The following is a 16877-nucleotide window of genomic DNA, read 5'->3' as shown; positions in this document are numbered from 1 at the left end:
AAGTTAATTTTGGGTGGGCGGCATGTTTTGAGAGCCTTCTTCCCGAAGAAAAAGGGCTTATCAGCGCTCCTTTGTTTGAATTNGAGAGAGAGAGAGAGAGAGAGAGGGAGAGAGGGAGAGAGATAAGAGCGAGAGAGATAGAGATAAGAGAGAGAGAGAGAGAGAGAGAGAGAGAGAGAGCGAGAGAGAGAGAGAGAGAGAGAGTGAGAGAGAGAGAAAACTGAAGTTTTATTTTTTGTCTACAAAATTGGAAAATACCGTCCTTCTTACAATTATGCACACAGCATTAAGTGAAAAAGTTTTCTCAGAGGTTTCATTATAAGTATCAATTATTTTTTATATACATTTAATTTTACTTCATAAACATGAATACTATCATTTTATAAATAATGGAATTTCTATTTTAAACCAAGTTCAATCATTTTCAGTTGTTGTCATTACTGTTTAGTAATTATTTCGCTCTTAATTTGGAGGGCGCCCTTCCCGAAGAAAAAGTTTTGCCATCGCGCCCTCTGTTTCAATTCGATTAATCAAAGCTGCCCCTCACTTCTTGTTTTAGTTGTTAAAACCGCATGGCCGCCCCGCCCAGTTTGGTCGAACGTCTTTCGCGCCGCGCACCGCGTGTAATTTTCTGACTTTTCCTTGTGCTTTTCCTCGCCCTTTTCTTGTCGAGTCTTTCTTTTTATTCGCTTTCACTCTATATTACGCCGAAAAAACGCGAGTGCCAGCCCTCCAACGTAGAAGAATCTCAGTCTGTCTGGAATCGCCGAACGGTGAGTTAACCTTATTTCCTTTAACCCCTTTCTTCATCGCTTATAATTCTTCTCTTTCTTTTTAATTCAACATTTACACAGTCCACTATATTAAATGGTCCTCCGTTCATGGATTTAGTTTTATTTATCTTCGGCATAATTAAGATTTGAACACCGTCGGTATTGCTCGTGCCTCGCGTATTCCTGAAAAGCTACTAGCCACGACATGCGTCTCGTTATTTTTTCCGTTTCGAAAGTTCGGCTAGTTAACACAATTTTTAAGTTTTATTAAATTTGGGACCGTCCTATCTTAAAGGTTATTTCAATTTGTTTGCGTTCTACGTGTCTTAAGGACTAATAATATTTAAAGATTTGCTAAGCAAAATAAGCTGCATTTATTATTTTGTATATACTCTACCGAAATTACAACGATAGACAATTACAACCACTTATTGTATATTTATATTTATATTGTATTTATATTTATATTTATAAATTTATAAATGCTTCTTTGGCAATTGGCTCAGAGAACAATCTGTTTCCCTTTCTGATAAAAGTTTTAAGTCCCTAGCCCTTCGAAAATCCAAACTTGTATTTTACACTTCGTAATCATTTAATTGCAGTACGGATTTATAATTAAACACCTTGATGAACTTTCCAATTCTGTACTGCCTGTCCAACATCTTTGTTATTTCTTTACTATACTTTTTTGTGTTCCGGGTCTTCCCTCTCTTTGCATACTAAATATAGTTCACTCCGTCTTTGCCATATTTTCTTCAAATATGTTCCACTTATTCCATGATTAGACCGGATGCTATTTATTGTAGTGCACACTTTTTTAGACATTGGAAAGTTAAAGAACCACTCCTGTTGATCGTCGGGTTTATATTCCCGTAAAATTTGCCAATGGAGTAGCAGTCGAGTTGCTTGTTCCACATGTCTTATACTTCCTTTTTCATAGTGCTTTTGAACTCCTTCACTGGTATGCCTTGCCACGCTGTCCACAAGCTCATTGCCTTGGACTACTCCATCCAACAGAAGGTTCGACTTGCCGCTTTAATAGCCTCTGGACTTCATACTTTTGGACACCAAATAGAAGCAACCTGACTGTAAGCTGAAACTTTTAATGCTCTCTACCGAGCTTTTTGAATCCGTCAAGATAAACACTTTCTTATCCTCAAATTTCCTCCTAATACGGCTTCCAATGCCGTTCGAATGCCGATTCCGCTGAGAAGATAATTCTTTATTCAGTTTGTATTTTCCATTCTCTTTTATCAGGACATCATACCAAGCGCATACTTCGCCACTCTGAGAACCATCGGTAAATATCACACATGAAAAAAGGCTCAAGGATCTATAGGCAGGTACCTCGTTCTAATCCCTTAAATATATGACCCTTCTTTTACAGTTTTAGACCGCGTAGTCCAAGGCGAATTTATTAAATTCCTTCAACTAACAAGGCTTTGACTTAACAATTTATGTTATATACCTACTGCTAGATAGTGAAAATGTCATTACCAAAATTAAATGCAGCTGTTCAAAAGAAGAAGAAATATTTCACTGGCACGCAAGCTGTTTACATTGCAAAGAAATTAAATCTTGACAAGTGGACACTTTTTTTGGGCTCAGTTGGACAAGATGAAATGTTTTTCTGGGTAAAGTTATCCCACATCAAAATTCTCCGTAAGATAAATCTGACCCTGAAGTTCAAACCTCTTCGATATCTCGTCATCATCCGAAAGCGTAGAAGGGGTTGTAACGTCAGACTGACTGTTTTCCACACTAATGTTTCGGCACTTAAGGCTTTGAATATTCCTGACTTAGCTGATTTTTTTCTTCTTCACACAGGGTTATGGTACTGAGGCCCAGCAAATAAGAAATTGAAACACAGAACGTACATCAGGAATTTCCAACCTTTAAAATTTTTATCGATTTTGTTCGTGGAGAACTATGATTTTAGAACGAAGTACGCCTCCTAAAACTTCTTCAAGCAATTCGAGACATCCACGCAGGACGGAATGACCACTCAGCAACAGTCCAAAGTTAACATTTGCAGTCAACGTCTTCTTCGAAGTATTGTTGCTCCTTTTGTTCTGGACCGCACAACCTATATCGGTGTCCTAGTTTGTTATCTAAGAAGCTCAAAGAACATTGGGAAAGTTTGAAGGGACTCAGAAAATGCTTTAATTGTTTGGGGATTCACCTATTACATGCTTGTAATTCTCAGAATCGATGCAATTGTTATGCTTGTAACAATCATCACTCTTGCTTGCACAGTTCGGCCTCACCTACCATCCCACAAACAACTTAAATTCCTCCCATCGTTTCCAGCCCCGCGGCCCAGCCATTAACGTGCCACGCACAATCTCGGGATACTCGTCCGTCGACGTGTTTCGTGGAACCGCCGAAGCCATGATTGCGGATGCTGATGGAAATATGCATCCAATTCGAATGATTATTGACCCAAGTTATCAAGAATCCTGTATTATTTCATTTTCAACATTTCATAAATTGGGGATAACCCGATTGCAAGTGTCAAAAAGTTGGTCTCCTGCATAATTGCACCACACCTGATGTCCCGAGACCTAATCATTCTCCAAGCGGTAGTTTTGCCGCCTCGAATTTCCTCTGACCATCTCTGACTACTTGTCCAATAAAGAGATCGTTTGGCATTTCAACCCTCCAGCTGCTCCAAATTTCGGTGGTCTTTGGGATAAGAGGCAGGGTTAAAGTCGGACAAGCGCTATATATTACGCGCGTTTGGAGATAGCTCTCTTACCCTCGGAGAGTTTAGTGCAGTCCGTCACTCGCATTGAGGCCATGTTATCTCAGTCCTGGACACTCTTAATCGGGGCTCCTTCTGAGATTGAGCTAACCAACAAAAACCAAATCGTTTAAATTGATAGTTACACTTGCAGCACGCTAATCAGAGATTCTGGAAGAGATATAGTCCAGTGAATATTCCACATTTTGATAAAACGCCCTAAATGGACCTCATGTTTATCTGAAAGAATTCCTTACTTTTTCCTTGGCCAATCAGAAGAGCCGAACGCCTTTTCCCAAGGGAGGACGGTTATTCTATTGGTGCAGATCCACATCTAGGGTTTTAACCTCCTCTACCCCATTAAAATCTAATGTACCCATGCTATCAGAGATTTTTTGAATGTTTGAATGTTAGTTAATGTTCCACTCAAGATTGATTTGCATTTATTTTTGTTTTCGTTGTGACATAATCGTACTGTCAAAACCAAGTGGTCACCTCATTTATTATTTTTTTTAACTTACCGTTGTTCCACGGGGAACCTCGGATTTATTAATATATTTTTATTCAAAATTGAAGTTAATTTTGGGTGGGCGGCATGTTTTATGTGCCTTCTTCCCGAATAAAAAGGGCTTATCAGCGCTCCTTTGTTTGAATTCGATTTATCAAAGCCTTCCGCTCAGCTATTGTTTTTTAAGTGTGGAAAACCACATGGCTGTTTTTTGAGTTAGTGAGAGAGAGAGAGAGAGAGAGAGAGAGAGAGAGAGAGAGTGAGAGAGAGTGTGTGTGTGAGAGAGAGAGCGAGTGAGAGAGAGTTAGGGAGACAAGAGCCACTCTTCTGGTAATCTATTGTAAAATTGAATAAATAGGTGTTATATGATAGACAACTATGTGATATACTTTGTTATACCAACATAAATTACAACACTGTCCGGGTTCGCAGAGTATATAAAAAACAGAGGCAAATTATTCTCCCACTATTTTAGGCCACACACCTGACATATGGGTACCTTCTCGTTGAAAAGAGATCCATGAGATATTGTTGGCGTCTGCGACTGAAACTTATTTTAGAAGGGTGTGAAAAAGAAATCTTATTTGATTTATATTTGTTAATATCCGATGCATTTAAATTACGCGAAAATTTATACAGTAATTTCATTTTTGTGGGATGAGAGTATTTTCGAAAGTATGTATATATAGGTATCAGTTTGAAATTCAATCGAGGGCAAACAGCGTATCAATCTTTTACATTGTTTCAATTATTGGCTTTTCATGCTGTGTGTAGAAGAAAACGTGCAATGGAAGAAAATGATTTGTTGTCATCGCCGATTTTCAAGTGTTTCACCTTGCTGGCGTTTATTTTTTTCCCTGGATTTATTTATTCAGAAATATATGTTGAATGTTGTTTTCCAGCGGATTCCATTTGTTCTAGTTTGTATTTTTCAGGATATGTATCTACTTTTAGTAATAATCGTAACTTCAGTTAAGACCCTTAGTATCGTTACTGGAATTTTGTTGACCGTAAGATCACATTCGTGTAATATACATTACAATTTATAATAATTTCTAAAAAGCCTTGAAAACATAAAGCAAATGTAGTAATCTCATGGACTAATTGGGGAAGCTAAGGTAAAAAATAGTAATCTCAGAAAAATGATTTGCAACTAAAACGGTAATCTATGGAAAATATCTATATTCGTCAAAAATTATATGTTCAATAAATATGATATATTTATATATATGTATGATACAGCCCAAAAGACAATAAGGGATTAAACTTTTTTTAATGTAATTTAGTCTTTTGGAAACAGGTAGAAAAAAAATTATTAATAATGTTTCAACCCTTTAAAACGGTCAATAAATACCAAAAACGTCCTTAAGAGATATTTTATACTGGAATTTAAAAGCTGTTTTTGGAAAAACCTGGCTTGAATCTGAATGAGAAAGGAATGCTTCGACAGTTATCGTGAATATTTTAATACTAAATCGGTTTGGTTTTTTCGTATTATGGCAATTTTTGTTCCCCCTCACGAGGATAAAACGTTCTTCCAAGATTTCCTTTTAGCAATTTTCTTATACACTTCAATACTAGTTAACACCTGGTGTGCTGCTAAATATGCATCGTATGGAAATTAGTTGTATATTGATGGAAACTAAGTTTAGCCCCGCCTCCTTAATAAATTTATAGAACAATGGAATATTTCATCCATGCATCTCCCGAAGGCAATTTTCCGGCCGTTAATAACGCGTTGAATCTAAAAGGTCAATATGCTTTTTAGTTTAAAATTACAATTTAATTTTGGACTCTGTCTCGAAGTATGCAATTGTTGTTTAATAAATAAAAAGTTTTGACAACTCGAAAAACGGTGTGAACTGAGGAGTGTTTGGACCTTCTTGAAAACTGATTCAAGTGCCTAGGAGAAACCGAAAATCGAGCGTTTAGAAACTTGTCCAATATCTCAGATTAGGAATGCAGACTCTCTCCATTTTCTTTTGAATAAGCTCCAAGGTATAAATGGGACTTCTGTAAAACTGGTCATAAAAGAGGTCTCGCCTTTTTATTGCTCCATCTCGTTGTTAAAACTACACAGTGCTGAGATATAATTTTGCATCGCCCCGGAACAATAACTCATCCATTTTCAACGGTTTTATCTCGTGTTTATGCCGGCAGAAGACGGCGAGTTCCAGAGTTATACTTCACTGCCCAAGTTTTTGTGTATTATTAAACCTGGAGCTTCCAGGGAGAATACGTCTGATGATATACTACCAGAGAAATATTATTATTCTCTGGCAAAGCACAAACACTTACCCGTACAACGCCTAAAACATTATCAGCGAACCATAATAGAGATAAAAAATAACTATATGAACTGCAGCTATATGTATAAATAACTTTAGATTAAGATAATAAAAGCATTGATTTCTCTCATCTATCCACACTTAAATAGCTTATAAGAAATAATATATTTACATATAAACACAAAACCATTTAACATAATCATAAAAAAAGAACTTCTTTTCAAAATAAAACAAAAGAAGGTAAACCTGAAGCTTTTCTATGGTATACGAACGCCTCAAGATGGGAAATGGTCGGACATGGGCATAATAAGGCCAAACTTGAAGCACCATATGGCCATCGGTCCCACCACAAACATATTTTAAAGCTAAACCATATAAACATATTCACATGAAATAAATAAAAAGCATCTCAAAGGTGTCATAATGATAATTCTTTCAGGCAACGCTCCCAGCCTACGGGATCATCTCAAAACGTCTGTAACTCCCTAAATATTAAAAAAACTGTGATTTCCATAAGCTAACGCTGAAGTGGGTCCCAAGTCATGATACAAATCCAGATCCCAAGGATTTGTTAAGCTTTGTATCCTTCAGGAATTGGCTTTTTCTGGCCCAAGAAGGCCTCAGCATGCATACGATTCGCCTCAACGGAGGTCGTGTTCTGATGTTAGTTCTTCCTCCTGGTAATATGCTTGTATCTGATTATCCAATTGTACGCATGGCCTTCGGAGTCGGCAGTGTCAAGTCAGCATGTCTACTATCATTTTGTTGTATTTCTGACTAATAGGTTTAATAGTTTCTGCGATAGTCCTTGCACGAACTTTGCATACATCTGTCCTAAAATACACTCCCATTGAACCGATGACTTAGTCTCAACCCGTTATCTGATGGATATCGTTTTGGTCGGCAATTTGGTACGCCATAAAAAGTGGAGCCTATCCCTGTATTAGCCTGTGAATCCCTGGATGAAAATAAGTAGCGGTGGTAGATTCAGGAGGACTGCGCAGGCACGCTAGGATCCTGACTGCCCACAGTTGTAATGTCTTCATCCACCAAACTACCCATCCGTAGGTCTAACCAATCATAGTTCTAACAATCCCTGTAACTACAGGGACATAGTTGTATTTAGTTTTCAACTTTTTCCATAAAGTCGTTAACATATATTATTGACAATTTTCGCTCTTTGTGTGATTTTCTTTAGTTGCTAATACAAACAATTTATTTGGTCCGATATGATCCCTAGATATTTACATATTTTTATAGAAAGGCATTACAGCTCTAGTTAGCACAAAACGCTTAAGCTCTTCTAGTGTCGTTTTCTCGGGTGGTTCTATTAGTCTTTTATTGGACGACCTATGTGTTTGTTATGTTTAGTGCTCTTTGCATCCCAGAAGAAGTAGATAGTCAAAACTACCCCCAGATCATTTACATATCGGTGGTAAATAAAGCTCTCATCAGATTACAGTTTGACGAGATTTGATTATAAATTATTACTTTATGTTTAAATATGATGAAAAATTATATTCGTTTATCATTATTTTTCTAGAGCAATAGGCCTATTTGCAAAGATTTATTACACTTTGCGTTTTTATAATTTAATAATTCAATGAATTCAGCATCTTCTAAACCAGAATTTTAGAATCACCTATGTATATTTAAAATATGACAATAAAAGGACAATAAAATCTACCTTTCGCTCATTAATTTGTATTGTTTATTTGTTTATGCCGGGCAAGAAAATATAAAGATGATCAATCGAACGCGCCTATAGAAAAATTGTTGATTGTTTGTCAATTGTGATAAATAAATACAGACTTCTCTAAATATAGGCATTCAAAGCGGTTAACGTAACATTCTATCACTTTAAGTTATTTTTCCAATGTATTTTTAGAGGGAGGATATAAACTCAAGATATTATATATCGAGGGATAAAACATAGCCGTCGTTCCTTTCCTGAGATTCTGAACGATAAATTGAAATGGCTCATGTTTTAGCCCGAGCAATGAATACGGTATTCGAGAAGGTTTGGCGTGCTTTTACGTAGATTAAGGCATGTTTTACATATTGAAAAAAATCTGTACAATTACAATTTTCTACCTTTTTTTAAATGATACTTTAATTCTGTTTAATTGAAAATCATCATCACGTTTGATCTTTGGAGAATTTCGTAATGCAAAATCTATTTGTAGAATAAGCAATAACCATCGCGAAGTAGGTGATGGGATTTTGTTTTTTGATTGTTCGGAAATTTTAAGTTGGTTTTGCCGAATAATATAGACACTCAATGTTTTCTTGAATAAGTAGAAATGACAAGATCTTCAGAAGGAATAGGTAGCTCATAGAGTGGATGGCGGGGAATCATAATAGTTTCATCAGATCTCTCCTGAATCATAAGGGCAGATTTATTCATCTTATAAACTATATACTGGGCTTGATCGGAAGGAGACAATTGCATGACGAATGCTTGCATTACGTAGGCTGTCAATTGTTTTTACCGTTGTATCAGAGGCAGAACCATGGGGGCAAAAGCCATAATCAAATTTTGATTGAACAATAGATTTGTAAAATCGTAAGAGAGAAATTTTTTCTACTCTCCATAAAAAAGAGCTAATCGTTTTGAGGAGGTTTATATATTGGTTGCATTTAATGTTTAACGATTTTTGGTATTTTTTTTCTAGTTTAACTTCCAGTCATCAATAGGCCTACGTATGTAACATAATCGGAGAAAGTTACAGGTGTATTATTTGTTTCTTAGTCTGGCCAGTTAACTGGTCTCCTTTCTGCGAATATTACTACGACAGTCTTTGATGATGCTATTTCTTATCAGTTTTTGATTTATGAGAGTTTGTAGATTATTCTAATTTATTTCTCTACCATACATGACTAAAACAACAGCATACAACATAGCACGAACTGGTAGATCAACTCGTTTCAAGCGCTCATTTAGTCCAATGCAAAAAAGTAAAGCACTCAAAACACACCCTTGTGACCCGCCATTTTCTTGAGAAAAAAACCTTTGAGAAAGAGTTTCCACGTCGTACTGTAAAACTTCTGTTTTGAAGAAAGTTGACAAGAAATTGAGTGAAATGGAAATTCTCGCCGTATTTTTTTTTAGATTTTTTTTATATTAATTGCTTGTCGAAAGGGTTCTGCAAATCTAAAAAATCACTAGGTGTTTTTCCTTATGGTTGGTTGAATTTACCGCAAGTTTTGGATATTTGTATTTAAGCAAAAGATTTATAAATTTAATAAGATTTGCTGCTTAAAATAAAATAATAATAATCTATTAAAAATTGAAATAAATAATGTCCCTATAGGTTTACCTCCTGTAGGTTATTAGGTTTTTCTTTATATTTAAATAGCAAATGTGGGACACTAAGTTCAATAGCATTTTAAATGTATTAAATCAAAGTAAATTTGTGCCTTGTCTTTTTATTAGAGATTGTAACTGTACGATAGGATATTTGCAAAATATTCCAGAATAAATATATTGTATATCAATATGTTTTAAAAATCCAAATCGTAAAATTAGAAGAAAATCAAACGATTCAAAAATGATTCCAAGGGTAAAAAATTTCTTGAGTTATGTAATATTTATAATGTAGTGACACTAAATACAGATACATTACAGATGATGAAGAAGGAGAGTATACATAATTAGCACTAATGGCTGTTCAATTATTAAATTATGTTGCAATCCTTCAGATCTGCTACCAGCTATAAAGTTTCTAAATCATATGCTGATTGAGTTAATGTTATTGGTTAACGTAGGGAGGCTATGTAAGGAAAAAGCGTTACCTCTGTTACTTAAATTGCAATGGATTGAAGCGGATGATCAAACTTATGGTTTAAATTGAATAAAACTAACATCCTTGAATTTAAACCGCGCTGAAGGTTACAAGATAAACCGATTATTTAATTACTTATCTATGTTCTTCTCAAAGAAAATCATTTGATCACAAATTTTCTAACAGGTGGTTTGATGGATTGTATAAAGGCGATAAGTAAATCCTTCAAATTACTTAATTTATAAAGAAGAACAAATACGACCATGGTGAATTATATAAAAGTTTCTTACCAATTGGCATTATGAAAACAGAAGGGAAAATACTTTTGCAGGCTACTTGGCGAAAAATTAGGCGCAGCGCAGGATAGTAGAGAAGTTTCAAAAATAGTGAATTCAAATAAGGATCGTAAATTTATGTGTATTGCTAAAATAAAAGCAAACTTGTGGTTTGAATATTTGAAGAGTTTATTTAATGCTCTATTGGGATCGATGCCTGTTGGTTGGGTAGAACCCTTAATTGTAAATTCCTGGACTTGACGCTTATTTTAGTTCAGAGGAATTTGTCATTTGCGCTGAGACGAGCCTAAGAAAATAAACCACCTGGCATCCATATGTTGGGAAGTGATTATTTTAAGAATTCTCCTAAATTATTTCCTCATGATTTACCAAAGGGTATTAATAAATTTATTGAATTGGGTGTAGGTTCGTCTACTTTCCTTAAATCTATTGTCTTCCCGTTGCACAAAAAGGGGGACTTTGCTTGTAAGAACTACAGAAGTCTTTATAAACTGTATATGTAAGTATTTAGGGTATTGGTTGTGATAAAAAGGTCAGTGTCACAAGCGGGATTGGAACCCACGAACTTCGGCTAAATACGTCGCTGCTACACACACTAACTTCCCATCTCAACCCAGCTTTTTGAATTTTCCCTCTTTTTTGCCATTTTTCAAATGTCGTGTAATCTATTGAGATAGGATATTTAGCCGAAGGTCGTGGGTTCCAATCCCGCTTGTGACACTGACTTTTTTATCTCAACAAATACCTTAAATACAGATTAATTAATTGAAAGATATTATTTGGTCAACGGACCACGAAAATAGTGAATTCTATATGTAAGTTTAAAACAAACTTCCTACACTCGGCCATGGATCAAATATTTGCACTAGTCAGCTTCATCAGCATAGTACGGAGGTAACCTAAGGAAGAATTAATAATTTTATGTAAGGCATTGATTGAAATGAAAAAGTTAGTGTCACGAGGGAACCCACGACCTTCGGCTCTCTACGCCGCTGCTCTAATCACTTGAGATATCGTGCCTTCGACCTCGGAAACCAATCCCCACCTCAACCTGCCTTTCGAATTTTCCCTGCATTTTGCCATTTTTCAACGAATACTTTACATAAAATGAATGATCAGACCACAAAATATAATGGATTTACTAAGGAAGAATGTTTATAGTTTATGTGTGGTCTTTAGTGACCGTTAATTAATGATTATTTGGAGCTAGTGAGATGCGGTCTAGTGTGATGTAGGTTTAGCGTTTCGACGTTATTAAGATCATCTTCAGGGCTCAAAGTGTTTGTTTTCTGTAGATGTGTCATTATTGTGTGTCGTGTTGAGAGTGTCCTTCTTTTCGTGTAGACATAGACCCTCTGTCAATGCCAAGCTAACATAAAAAAACTGCTGAACAAGTAATACTTATTTTCTAGGGTAGGGGTAGGGTTTATTGTCTCGACTACTCGTAACCCCTGCTGACAGCAGAGTCTCAACTAATTGAAGGGTGCAATTCCGTCCTGGTTCTGGAGGAAACAGAGGTTTCTATTGCATCTAGTAATAATAGTTGTGTGTAAAACATACATATACATTACTTAATCACTTCCAGAAAGGATTAACGCATATAGTAACTATGGAAACAATTATGTTTAAAAGCAGATGATGAGAAGATATGATGTACATGAGATGCACGGCCCAGTTTAAATTGGACGAGTCAATCTAACTTGCTAGTAAATAAAATTGCCAGGGTCAAATAAAAGAGTTTAAAGGGCTCGCAAGAAAAAACTTTCACAAACTGTACAAACGTTAAATTATAAAGTTAGCTACATGAATAAAAATTTCTCATCAGAATTTAAAGAGATTATTTTTAAAGTTCGGTGAGAGGCGCTGACTCTCAATTTCAAACACTGGCTGACAAACATAATCTATAAATGTTCTTTATGCAATTTTAGTAAAGTGGAAACACCCGTTTTGAAGTATCAAAAATATTTTTCAGTTTATGATGCTAATTCATGACTTAATGACAGTAATTGAAGGATTTGGTTCAGTTTACAAGAAACATGTTAGTAAAACAATTTAAATATTTGTTTAATATTTTTTCTTTAAGGATCTCTTTACTTTTCTAATGGTTCACTTTGACTATTTGTATACTGCGTTTAGTTTATATTATCTACTTTCCTTAATTGTTAATATTTAAGTTTTTGTAGACTCTGGCAGACGGTCAGATTTGGTTGTTTGTAGTGTACATTTTTTTTTTAATATATATTTTTTAATAATGATTGTAAATGGAAACAAATTTCAATCAGTTAAAATCTTCTGTGCAAGTCTAACTGCAATGCTTAGTTGAACAGTAAAGTTTATATTATCAAAAAAAGAGATTTTTGCGTTTATAATATTGTGAAAACTTGATCCATTCTTAAACGTTGGTGACAATCAATCGTTTTCTAGATTTGAAACGGCTTGAGTGCTCTTGCTTGTTCTCGTTAAAATCCCGAGTTGGTTCGGGTCTGATTTTGTGTTCGAAAACGGAAGGGAGCTCTGGGGGTGAATTATGAAAAGGGCGGCGGGTATTCCACATTCAGCCATAAAACTCCATTACTTGCCTCAATAACGGCTAAGCCGCTTCTTGCTCGGGCTTACCCCCAGAGCGTCGACTCCAAGTGATAAACCGTAAATATTAAACGTGAGAGTGAAACTGGAATTTGATTTCTCAGGTTCATGAAATTGAAAGCTATTTATTTATTGAGGATGGGCATTGTGTTGATCAATCAAAAAGATGAACTGTGTTGACAGCCGTTCGAACAAAATGGATCATCTCTGGTCGCCTATCTTCGTTTTTGGTTTAGTGCCAGACCCGTTTACTAAGGGGAAGGGTGTTCGTTGGCCGTGGTTTATATACTTTTGCATAGTACTCTTGTAAAGGTGGATAGAGGTAGGATTTAGATTATCGGTGCCTATTATTCGGTTAACCTGGTTTTCGTGCCATTTAAGTTACTCTGAATGTCGGCCCTTTTACTCTTTTAAATGGGATTTAATGAGATAAAAGTTTTTTATTTTGTTTCCAACATGATATCAGCTGTTGACCTGTTTTCAGACCCGGTTCGGACTAACTGCCGTTTCGGCTTAGCGGCTTAGAAGGGCTTTGCCACTGAGTGATGCGATAACGTCACGTCTGTACATAGACAACGATCGTAAATGATATAAAATTTTCGTCATTCGGGTTTATAATTATTATGAATCACTTGATGATGGCTGATTAAAACATTTCTTTTTTTCTTTTTACAACAGTATTTATTTTTATACTATAAGTAAAATTGTTGACATGTATAAATTGAAAAACCTAAGACAAATCGGAAACTAAGCACTGACACTTCTACTAGGGTCTACGCGTTGTCTCGCTGCCCAACGGGTCGCGAGGCCACCGCCGCTTCAATCTCCTTGGGAAATTATTGGGGCTAGTTCGGGATGTCAGGTTTAAAACTAAAGTATTGGGGTACAATGAAAGGGAGTTGTAGAATTTTAAATATCGGGATTTTACGCCATCTTTGACAAAAGTAATTTTAAGTGGATGGTTAGATATGTAGAAGGAAGCGTTTACTTTACTTTACTTTTTCGGACGATTTTGCATTTGGAAATCTGGATGTGATAGTAGTTAGAATCAGAACCCCACAGTGTTCAATGCCATTTGTCCAAATGGTTTTAATTATTCACTCGCATATCATTCGTTTGTTGGGAAGTGTCAGTTTGGATCGTTTGTCTAGGAGTCATGAGAGTGTTTTGTACCATCTAGACAATTCTTGCTTTTTTAGCCATGTATGGGGATTTGAAGTTAGTCTTTTGTCGATGTACAGCCCGAGGTAGCAGACCGAAAGTTCAATTTTCAATTTAGTCGTCAGTTTCTTAAGAAGTAGACGGTAAGATAAAACTTAATAATTGATATCTGAAAATTAAATTAATCATTATTTTATTATTATCATCATAATTACAATGGATTAAACTTGAACTATCGTTAATTAATTATCGTTAATGGGAAGTTCCTGATTTTCCGTTACAACAAAATGACGCAGTAATTGATTTCTCAAGTGCTCATTAAATTTCTACATACCATCAACTGATGCAAATACATGACGGCAAACTCAAGTTAATTTTTTGTTTTTATAATAGTCTCATTAGACATACAAAGAAAAGACCGGATACCGGATTATTTGTTTATTTCTCATAATAACTAGTTTAGGTATAAAGATTAATAATTGACATAACACGTAAGCACAACATTGATAACATGTTGATTACCCTTACAGTGTTACTTTTACACCCTTTGGTTTAAAAATAAAGAAAATCAATTTAATTTCATTCTTTTCGGAGCCAACTTATCTAATAGGCCATGCGTGAGTCATAGCCTTTTTAAAGAAGTCAGTTATCATTTGGGGTGGAATTAACGTCCATGCCCGTCCAAACTGATTATCATACAGAATAGAACTTCGACTGCACTAAGATACACCGAGGAAGTCTGGAAGATGTGGACCCATTCGCTCCAATTTCTGGGGACAACTTCGAGTTGATGAATGACAGGCTTGACAGCATGTATCTCGAGTTAGCACACATTATTTGGAGGATATAGAGATTACTATAATGAATTGGGACTAGATAAAGAGATGGGTTTAGATATCGTTCGATGTCTTCAACAAGCGTTGAACAGTTTAGAACCGTTGTTGTTGAAGAATGGGTTTCTGTTTCACAAGACGAAATCCGATCACTTATTTACTCGATGTCTAGGTGACTAAAGCCCTTCGCGAGGCCAGAGGAGGTAATAGGAATTATTAAGAGCAAAACAAGGTAACATATTGTTAGTTAAATTTTTAGTGCATGATTTTCTAGTGTTTTGGTGAATTTTCTTTCAAATCATCATAATTAAATAATTTTTATTAAAACTCACGAATTTCTGAATTTTGTTATACGAAATGTGTGTGTTATGTTAAAAATATAACGATAGAAATACATATACACTGTAGCGGTGGAATTGTACGGCATTTGGCACCCGCTTGAGATGATTAGAGGCGATGGTGATTTGCCTACAGTCTGCATCGACGCGATTAACCACCCAGATACAGTCCTCTGGCACTAAAAATGCTTGGAAAAACATGATTAAAAAGTAGCAGTGTCGATGGGCTGGATAAGCAGAGAAACTCTCACGTAAAGAGTACTCGTAGATAGATGGCCCTCTGAGGACCTGATTCGTAGAAGTAGGGTCATCCTCCCTCAATTCAGAATAGGCAATGCGAGGTTGTCTCACGGATTACTTTTCAGCCAAAGTTCGCGTATGTGTCCAGCATGTGGAGATAGAGTGCTCAATGTGTCCCTTTTAATTGAAGCCTGTCACTCCTTAGCTCCATATAGAGAGCGCTAGTAATGCCACCCCCATTATGTTGTGCTTCAGCACAACAGCGAGTATCTAGGGTCGCCTGTTCCGATTTTTGGAAGAGACAGAGATGTTCTATTGCACATAATACTGACAGTTTTGTGTCCCTAGTGTGTGTTGAGAGTGAATGTAATTATTGGCGGTCTAAATTATTATTACAAGGCCGAGAATAGCCTGTTAATAAGAAAGAATGTATTTAAGAGAGAGATTAAGAGCGAATGGGTTTGGGTAGGAATTAATTGCATTGGAGGCTGAAATGACCTAGCTGTATACCCTGGAGCCCAAACTCAGCGGCTGGACGTATAAGACACACGTCTTCCCCGGAATGCGAACACCCGGGGTGGGCGACTCTCGAGGCCTGCCAATAATTTATTGTACATTACAAAAGCGGGAATTCCGGTGGACTACGAGAAGGTGATATGCTCAACCTTGTACACGCGTGTATGTGTGAATGTGCAGATTTGAACTTATATAAAATCAGTAATCAATAAATCAGTTCGAAATGAACAACAAAATACGAGTGTCCGGTTTTTTGTCTTTGGGCGTATTACAATTAAACCAAAAAAGAAAGTACATAGTAAGCTACTTTGACAAAAATTAGTTTTTAACTACAACAGAAAAAACGTTTTTTATACTTATAAGCGATTTCAGCCGTAATTACTGCAACGTTAAAAATAAGTGTATTGTATATAGTATTCTACACAATGCACTCTTCCTTATTCAAATTTGTTTTTAATTCTTAAGAATATTAACGAGGAGACAGTAAGCTACGTGAAGAAAGTAAAGCATAAAATAAACTCTTTCAAAAGAGAGTCTAGTGGTATGAAGCAATCTAAACCTAAATTCAAAACGAAATGGAAAAAATAGATTCAGACGCTGTAGGAAAAAGTTGTCATTTAAGCACGACCTAAAGAAGCTGAAACTCGCTAATGTGAGCGAAGAAGAAGAACATGCAAATGTTGGCACGTGTGGAAGCAACGGCATAAGAAAGGCCATGGCATCTGGGAAGTACATTATATAATATTAGAGGGGAAGTATGCTGTCTCAAACCCCTTCTTCCTTTTATCACTCCATTCTCTCTTTCTTAAA

General features: G+C 36.0%; 1 long non-coding RNA gene across 1 annotated transcript in view; it reads left to right on the top strand.

Moving 5' to 3' along the window:
* Positions 1–571: 571 nt before the first annotated feature.
* Positions 572–16877, top strand: part of LOC112128321 — a 95897-nt gene continuing 79591 nt past the window's right edge. The window contains exon 1 of the long non-coding RNA XR_002910943.1: positions 572–773. This is a non-coding gene — a long non-coding RNA (uncharacterized LOC112128321). The remainder of the gene's footprint in view (positions 774–16877) is intronic.

The sequence above is a fragment of the Cimex lectularius genome, unplaced genomic scaffold (genome assembly GCF_000648675.2).
Source record: "Cimex lectularius strain Harlan isolate CLEC.00 unplaced genomic scaffold, Clec_2.1 scaffold136, whole genome shotgun sequence".
NCBI classification, from domain to species: domain Eukaryota; kingdom Metazoa; phylum Arthropoda; class Insecta; order Hemiptera; family Cimicidae; genus Cimex; species Cimex lectularius.
The sequence above is the reverse complement of the archived record's forward strand: the minus strand, read 5'-3'. Positions and strand labels throughout refer to the sequence as shown.